General features: G+C 39.7%; 1 protein-coding gene across 1 annotated transcript in view; it reads left to right on the top strand.

Annotated features, from left to right (window-relative positions):
- Positions 1 to 10: 10 nt before the first annotated feature.
- LOC132910842 (probable RNA methyltransferase CG11342) overlaps positions 11 to 5959 on the top strand; it is a 44806-nt gene continuing 38857 nt past the window's right edge. Inside the window, exon 1 of the mRNA XM_060966933.1 lies at positions 11 to 199. The gene's annotated coding sequence lies outside the window, so the exon portion shown is untranslated. The remainder of the gene's footprint in view (positions 200 to 5959) is intronic.

Here is a 5959-nt window from a genome sequence, read left to right as displayed (position 1 = left end):
AACCCGACAGAATCGGTTAGTACGAGGTGGGGGAAAGAGACGTAAACGCGCATGCGTGTTTAACAGATTTACAGTGTCGGCACAAGTCCGTTGCGTTGCGCGGTGCCCTCCTGTGTTTATCGTGCTCGTAAAAACATGATTCAAATTTAGATGACAAATCACAAAGAAGGACGCGTTCTTTTGTTTCGAGCTTCCTGCGGTGAGTTACCTCCTTTTTCTTAATCCATCGAACGACGATACGGTTCAAGGGACTAGGATGTATCGCGTGAATGCGAAAAAGAAATTTTTTTTTATCGTACACGCTAAAGTCGTGTCGGTACGGTCTTATTTTCTCCCGCATAACCTATATTGGTTGTAAATTTCAGTTGCACATTTCAAGATACGAATATGGGTTTTCTATGGTTTCGGTTACGTTACTGATTCAGCATTTCGTTATTTAGCTCTTATACGCCTTACAGTATATCCTTCGTTTACGCTTAATTTGCATGATGATGCAATACGCGAGAAAGTTACAAAACATCGTACGATAACGATGAAAGAAAATATGGAGGAAAGTTTGTTCCTTTGGTGCATGAGATAAAAGGGCCTCGACGTCTAGAGCTGCGCTACTGGCCACATCAGTGCGTACGTGGGCATCCTAAACCGCGACACGCGGTCATACACGTAAACTTTTTGTACGTTTACAACAGACTATCCATGACACTAATTGCTTCTACATTAACTTTTGCGCTACTACCGCGTTACGAGTTGCGTCGATCGAAATTCGTTATTGAAATTTTCCATTTTCCCGTACAGAATTACAGAAGTTTCATCTTGAAAACAAAAGTAAAGTATATACGTACTTATTGTGTAAAAACTTTTAAGGCTAACAAGTGGGCGATACTCGCTACTGGTTCTTCCAAATTCCATATCGAATTCTCTTTTAATCGGTGAAAACTAGTCGGCGAAGGAGTAGACGCGTTATTCGTTTGGCATAAACGACGTGCCCTTGACCTACCTTAACGTTCCTTAGCAACCGCGGGAGGCACGCTTAAACAATCGGTGGCAACTAAGGGCACGTAACCTCACCCACGTATGCTTCGCCACGACGATGACCGTGAGAAATCGTATCATCGTTGCACGTACTTTTTGCCACATACAGATACAAGTAGGCTGTTCTCAGGTCATTTCTTGAAATACATTTAGCTTCTCTTATAGATGCGAAGAAAGAATACTAAATACGAAGATGATCTATTTGCTAATTGATAACAACGTTAATCAACAACCTGTATTTTCATATTTTGAGATAAGAAATCTCATTATTTCCGAGGTATATTATGTTCGCTTTTAAGTCGATTGTACGTTAGTTAAAAAAAAAAATGTAATTTCTTCTCTTACAATCGATCGGAAACTATCACAGAAGCGAAAATTACCTACGAAACCTGTCACCTTGAGGATCGAACGTGTATGCGATCGTACGTACATATGTATATTCTCTTCTTTTTTCTCTTTTTTATTACGTTACAAGCAATTAAATCCATTTCGAAATAATACGTAATATTACACGTAATAACAGTAGAGTAAGCTTGTGAAAAAATTAAATCGGGACGAATTAAACGCTTTCTTCTTCGATCGTAAAGACTTTTAATTCAAATTAGTTTTGCGTATTAAGGATATCGATAATAATGATTGTCTCGTTTAAGAAAAAGCTAAATACGTTCTGCCGCGTTGTAACATACCGAAAAATGTTTATTGTAAAAGGTATATTTATGCACGTAAATATAGGCGCTGGTCTGACGAGATACGGCGGATCGCGTGGTGGATCACGGCCGGAGCCGGAGCAGACCTTCGAATTTCCAAACGAGCTCAGGCTCCAGACCGGATATTGGCCAACATAATGCTTTTTTTTAACGCACTCGATTCTGCCACTTACGTGGGTGCCGGTTGCTTCGTTCCGCGGCTCGATGATTCAAGCCGATCCATGTATGTCAACGAAAAACACGGCGGCTCGCCGCGTTCCGGAAACGATACATCACGATAATATACGTCAACCGTCCGATAACGTAGTTACGTAGACGCGTCTTAAAATATCTTAATTTTAATATCGTTTGTTATAAATCGAAGTTGTTCGAGCGCTCGTACGTACGAAACTCGAAAATCGTTGGGGACATCTTCGATTCGAAGTACCCACGTAAGCGACGCCGGCGTTCTTGATTCTTCTTTCTTAATAGTCCGAGCGATGATCAACGTACTCGATTTTCGATGCTTTTCTACGCTTGTCCCAAAGCGAACCGCAGAAGATGAGCAGAAAGAAACGTCAAATGGATAAGGTTCTGAGAGTTCCGTCCGACGGTAAGCTTTCGGCGAGCTACCTTTCTGCTACCTATCCGACGATAGAAATTCTGCAAGATTCTTTTTAAATATCCCGCGATTTAAAAGTAACGACGCGTAATCGGAAGGTTCGTGTCTACTAACGTCGGTCGTCTAAACCAAGATGTTTCAATTACGTTCAATCGTATTACGATACTTTTATTCTCGCTACCGAACCGAAATCGCTTCGAGTTGAATAATCTGACTGCATAAACGCTGTTTTGAAAGCAAGTTATTCGAATTCAAACGTATCTAATCCGGATAAAGATTAAGAGGAACCACAATATACATATGTATATATTACGAAATTGTTCTTCTCCGTTCGACCATTGACTAATTTCGCATTCTTATTTTACTTGTCGGTGCGTCATATTTACACGTCAATTTAACGGCTGTTAACGATGTACGAATATACAAGCGGAGCTTAGCTTTGCCAATTGAAACGTTAATCGTAGTCGATTCCTGTTTCTAGAATTTAAATTACGATTTCGGTCCTTTCGATTCTCGCGCGATATTTCGCCAGCTATCGGCGCAGAAATTTTATCTTCGTATACGGCCCGAAACGTCTTCAAGGCTGAGGGTATATTCGTTACGAACAGAATTTCGATAGCGTGGCTCGCAACCGCCGCGTCGTTCATCTTCCAGGCCTTATTTTCGACGATAAAGAGCGCTTTGGACGGATTTACGAGTCGCTTGGGCCTGACGAGATTTTCATCGTTACGTCTAGCGTTTTCCATCGATTTCCCAACGCATTTTCGCATACGTACGTCTCCCTGTCTCTGTTTCGTCCGTTTTCGTTACCTTCGTTCGTTTCGTTTCTCAGATAAAAGGCGAAAGAACTTACTATTTCGATCGTTCCGTAAAAAACTAACGATTTACCGTAGGAAGAACGATACTCCGCTGGAGAAATCGATAACTCGGGCTCCGACAAATCAGATACGATGTTTAGAATCGTATCTACCGTAGGACGAAAGTTGTGTAAATAAAACGGATATTAATGAATTCGGAAAGTCATCGACCAACCGTGATTGCGAAAAGTTATCGTTGATTCGAACGAGTACACTCGACGCGCGACCTTCCTTCTTCAACGACGAATCTCTTTTTTCCCCTTCTTTCCGATACACGTACATGCGTATCGACCTCGTGGAAATATTCGAAAAAACGTTCGATTGCCCGTAAAAGTGGTTGACAAAAGTATTCTCGCAAATGGCAAGGTTCGTCACGAGTTACGTACAGAAGGAGAAAAGTTGTCGAGCTATTCGTGTCAAAATTCTTGTCGAAATTCGATCGATTAATCATCTACGAACTACTTGTTTCTGTTTATCCGGTCTACAACTCGGAAACTAAACTGGTCGAAGACCGGTTAAAGAACTTTTGAAATAATGTAAGATCGTTCCGCGATATTTTACACTCGCGGCATTACGATATGTAACTTGTAATTTTATCGTTAAACGTAATTATATCTCGCGAGAAATAGATAAATATCCGCGTGCTTTTGTTTACATGGTCTCGAAACCCGAAACGTATATCGTCGCAAACTCGATCCGTTTCGGCGTAAACCAACCATAACTCTACCAAAGCAGTCGCGATTCCTCGAACAAATCGATACTCGAAATCGGGTGGATGATTCGGTGGATCGATCGATCGATCGATCGAAACGTTAAAATCCTATTTTCCTACTACGACGGACAAAAACTAACTCTAACGACAAGTTGATCGAAACGGGATACATACCTGTAAGCGATACGTGTTCGAATTATACGCTATAATATCGGTGAAAAGTTTCCGACCGTGTCGTCATAAACCTGCGCCAACGGCGAGATCCAACACGATTCCCGAGTAACTTTATAAACTTCGAAGGTATTTGGTGGGCGAACCGATAACGATTGTCCGGTAAATAGGTGGAATATCGGTAGAGAATACGTGACATGTCGTGGCTTAGGCGTGTACACTGTGCACGTACCAAAAAGATTTGCTTAACCGTGATTCAATTATACCCAGGAACTTACTCATCGAATGGTATGCAATGCTGAATCGTTCTTCAAAGACAATAGGACACGATGACGAAAATATCGTAAGTATCGTCTCGATGAATCAAAAATTCGTCGAGTTTCGTAAATATTGCCGTGTCACGAAGACTTGTTTTGGAAAAGTACGACTAGTTGTAATTTCCTGATACGTATTTACGCGGTATCGCGTCAGATTTATTACCGATTATTACAAGTAGACAAAGCGAGTCGGGTCGTTGGTTATTAGATCGCGGATGAACCAAGATTTTGCGGCATTTGAACCTTTGATCGATCAACTGGAATGACCGAAGAACGTGACAAATCTTTATCTGTGGTTAGGTTGATGTAAAACTACACTCTCGTTGCATGCTGTTGGAGATATTTTACGAGAAATTGCGTAAGATTCGACGACATCGTTCGTAGTGTTTTTGTTTTTAATCAGTGGAGTTTAGACAACGATGGAGATAAAACGAGACAGACAGAGAGAGAGAGAGAGAGAATAAGTAACGAAACAAAGAAAAATAAGTAGCGTCCTTTCTCGAAAAAATATAATTGATTACAATTTTTCTTTTACTTTATCCTATGTAACTTTTATGACGAATAGTTTACTTTGATGACAGCATAATGACAAGTCGAATAAATTTACAAACTTTATTGTATATTAAATGTAGGATAAATCTAAGATAAAAATTTAGAAGAGAAAACACGTGACTAACATTCGAACGTTATATAGCAAAGTTCTTCGATCTGATTTTTTGATTTTTATAAAAATTGTACACTGCCAACATTATACGTAATAACAGAGAGTTTCTCAAGTACGCTCGTTTCTCTCGTACATGTATATTCGCTATTTGCATTTACATTTATATATTCCCTGTGCAAGGCAACATGTATATCTACGCGTATATGTATCTGTCGCGTAAGTTAAAATAAAAAATCGAGTCGGTATACCTTTCTGACTTTACAAGATATTGTATCGACTCTATAAAAAGTCGTTCCAGTAATCCTGGATGTACGGAAAAATATCGGGATGTTTGCCAACTCTTTGTCATTTAAAAATAAAACGACGTATCGTTCTGTTTTAAAGAATATTATCGTACTTTATTGAATTTTTTCACAAAACGTCTCTCGAAAGAGATAACGAAATAAAGATTATTACAGAAAAAGAAAAAAGCCCGAGACATTCGAATCGTACTTCTTACGTGCCGATTTTCGATATTCGATATCGCTCGAAGGAAACTGTAACGAAACGACAGGCGTGACGTTACGACAAAACCTTTATAGCGTTCTATTCTATCTATCAAATTCTATTCGTTCCATCAAAGAAATTACACTTTTCGCGCATTTCTCTCGTCTCGATATCGACATATATTACGAATTGCGCGCAATCCCATTTAGAAAATCACGCTTGAACATTTTTTTTCGAAATCTGCGAGTGTTGTTGAATTTTTGCGTGGAAAATAATTATCGAAAATGGACTGGACGTTTCGTACGATTCGAATCTTTGCCTCTCGACCGGTCATTATTGTTAACGATTTCGAAGATAACGAATTTCATGATCATCGTTGTTTCGCGAATTTTTGCAATTTCTTTCGCAATGG

The sequence above is a fragment of the Bombus pascuorum genome, chromosome 9 (assembly GCF_905332965.1).
Source record: "Bombus pascuorum chromosome 9, iyBomPasc1.1, whole genome shotgun sequence".
Lineage (NCBI taxonomy): Eukaryota > Metazoa > Arthropoda > Insecta > Hymenoptera > Apidae > Bombus > Bombus pascuorum.
This window is presented reverse-complemented; position numbering and strand designations above follow the sequence as displayed.